Here is a 3,706-nt window from a genome sequence, read left to right as displayed (position 1 = left end):
TAGCAGATATATATTGGTACCCTATACTTTTCCTTTTTTTATATATATCAATGTTATGTATTTAACATGAAAACATTGTTATATATATGTAGTTGCTAAGTGACATTGCACTAATCTCATAAACAAACACAGATCACATCCACATCAAATGAATATTATATATATAATCAGTGCTGAGATATATAATTTTGCAGATTCAGTTGTTCTATATGAGACTGAACTAGCTAAATGTTGGTAGATGAAAGAGAAGATGAGGAAACTTTAGAGGATTATTGATACACAGCACCACAAAAATATTTATCTAAATTTCATTATCACCAAAATGATTGTCTATTTTTTTAAAAAATATAAATTTAAATAGTAGAGTGTATTTAATATTTGAAAAATATCAAAGTATTGTTGCATAAGTGTGCAGATAAATTAAACCAAGTTGTAGATGTACTATCCATTAGGCATTAGTCAAAATATTATGATATCACTTCTCTCAATTTTTTAAATAAAGTAATAAAAAAAATATATGAATATTATAATTTTAACAACATATTCATGCAAGTATTTTTTTTTCTTTTTGGGTATGCATAAAATTTTCATAGTTTTTCTTTCTTATGTTATTAAGTTTATGTTAAATTTCTTTCTTTTGAGGTCAATCAGATCAAATTCTAAATTTTTAGATCATAAAAACTTTGATATTATATCATAATGTCATTTTTATCAAAAGTTTAAGTCAATAAAATAAAAATAGTATATGAATGATTATATAATTTTTAACATAAAATAGTAAGAGCTTGTTTGGAAACTATTTAATATAAGAAAAAAATTCTATTTTCTTTAAGAAAAGAATTCATTTCTATTTGATATTTAATTCTATGTTTTGGAATGACTATAATATATTAATAGAATAGAATTCAAATTTAAACAATATGTAAGTGAATTTAGAAATCAGATTTCTTTTGGTCTGATTTACAAACGAAAGACAAATAAAAATTAGAATTCTCAAAAAAATTTAAATTATTCATTTTTAGTTGTCCTAAATAAAAAATAATTTTTGAGTGAATTCTAATTTTTATCATTTCAAACAAACTCTAAGTATATATATTGATTTATTTTTCAGCTAGACATGTTGGCTTTAAACTTTGAAAATTAAGAAAATTCTTAGTTTAATAAGAGAAGATTCCTGTATGTCCTTTTATAGAATCTCATTTCGATCAAATTGAATTAATTAAGTTTTTTAAAAATAAATTTGTGTGGATGAGATGAAAAAGAAGAGATAGAGTTAGGTGAGAAAAAGTATGAGAATGAGAGTAGTATTGAGTGTGGAACTGAGTACCACCACCTGATATTATCCTAATAATCTCACTTTATTCCATTTTGTGTCATCAATCAATCCTCATTGCATCATTCACATTGAAACGGATCCTTTCAAATTTTTTTAGTTAAGTGAGGTTATAAAGTATAATTGTTTATTATACGCTTTTTTTAAGTAGAAATACAATGTTAGTATTTTTGCGAAATTCTATTTTTGAGACAGGAATATTTCATATTGTAGTATTTGTATATTATTTATAATGGAAATCATTTATGTAATAATTGAAAAAGAAAAATTTGATGCTAGAGAGATTGTGGCGATTTAAACTCTGAAAAGCATTTAAAAATGAAAATTTTGATTTTAGAAAAATTATGACTATTTAAAACTATCACAAAAAATAATAAAATATTATCAAAGAAATTAATAATTTAGTGACGATTTTAAAAAACTGTTGCTAAACATAATAGAAAAATATGTATTATAAATTAGTGACAGTTTTATATATTTAAAATTGTCACATAATTTAGCGACAGTGTTACTAACGGTTGTCCAAAACCGTCATTAAATTCACTGGCAACGCTCAAATTAGTGATACTTTTTGAGTCATCGTAAAAAAATTTAGCAACGATTTTAAATAGTAAAAATAACCGTCACAAAAGTATTGTTTTGATACAATGATGAATATAGATATCAAACTATGTTAAATTTAGATGGATGCACCTAATTCAAATAAAATCATCTTTCATTATTTGATATATACATGTAATTTCAACAAAAAGAAAAATTGTATTCAAAATTAATTTTTTTTCATCCTTTTGAGCATTAGAATGATTTCTTTTTTATTTAAGCTTGTGTCCTTGTATAAGAAATGAAACTTGCTTATCAATTTAATTATCCTTATAATTCAAATAATATAGTAAAAAAACTATTTATCTCTAATAGTAAAAATTGACCGATTGAGATACTTTTTTTAGATAGTTCAAAAGAAGCTCGACCTAAAATCGGAGAGAAACACAGCTTTAGTAGTATTACATTACTCCTTTTGATATTGTCATCAAGAATAGTCCAACACTACTTAATATAGTTCAACATCAAATTAGCCTAGAAATTATATAACAAGAAAGGGGGAAAAAAATTCATACAAAACACCATGTTTATACTCTTAGCACAAGCACGTTCTTCTGTTGGTTGCATTCCATTCTTTTTAATTCCAGTGTACCCAATGCTGCCTCGTTTCCTTTGTTAAGCTTTCTCAAACCTTCATTTCTTTGAATGTGTTGCTATCCATAAATTTCATTCCCACATTTTGGATCACTTGTGTTAGCCACATGAGTTTTATTTCTCAATATTCTGAAGTCCCAACTTGTACCTATTTTCATTCATCCAATCTACAATATTTTTAGAAAAAAACCCAAATCAACCCCTGACAATTACCTCTGACAATTACCTCGAAAGACAACGAGACCCCTGACAAAAAAAAATCCCAATCCGGCCCCTGACAAAAAAAAAAAACCCAACCCGGCCCCTGACAATTACTTCGAAAGGACAACGAAGTCCCTGTGCCAAAAAAAATCAATGTTATTTTTTTTGGCACAGGAGCTAATCAGTCCCAAAAAAGAATTATCAGAGATCGGATTAGGTATTTTTTTTTCTTGGAGGTCTCGTTGTCCTTTCGAGATAATTGTCAGGGGCCGGATGGAGTATTCACTCATATTTTTATTGTCAAGTATGATCACCAAAATAACTATATTTTGGTTGCTCACACAATTTTTTATAGAATATAATTCTATACTAGTTATAAAGATGAGTTGAACCTAATTAAATTATAAAACAATGTATTTTTTTAACTACTAAATTATTATAGTTATTTTATATTTATCGTATTACATAAAATTTGAAAAAACAATCTAATAGACACGTGTCTATTAAAACCCTAGTATTTAGAAAGTATGTCCATCTTTCTTAGTAGCTTTTTGGGCATTCTTTGACAATGGGATGATAGAGTTCATGTTCACATGTCAAAGAGAATATTATTGGGTGATTGATCTTTACTCATAGCCATCAAAATTCATGTTCATATATTCTTATTAGACGCAATTTTTTTTTTTCTTTCCATGGTAGCTAAAATCCAAGAACCAAGGGACCCTCCATTGTAGCTATTAGCTAGCTGGTTAATTTTTTTTTTTGAGCACCATATATATAGAGTTTAATTTTTATGCACGGACAGTGTAAAACGTTTTACACAATCGTACAATCACAATCGTTCTCTTAGATGGCTATTTATGCGGTTAATATAAAAGGTAATTATTTTTACTTATATGACGTTATGTGATTAAATGTATTTGTAAAATAATTTTATACTGATAATGTATCAAAATTAAATTTTATATACATATTGAA

This window comes from Arachis ipaensis, chromosome B02 (assembly GCF_000816755.2).
Source record: "Arachis ipaensis cultivar K30076 chromosome B02, Araip1.1, whole genome shotgun sequence".
Taxonomy (NCBI): Eukaryota; Viridiplantae; Streptophyta; class Magnoliopsida; order Fabales; family Fabaceae; genus Arachis; species Arachis ipaensis.
The sequence above is the reverse complement of the archived record's forward strand: the minus strand, read 5'-3'. Positions refer to the sequence as shown.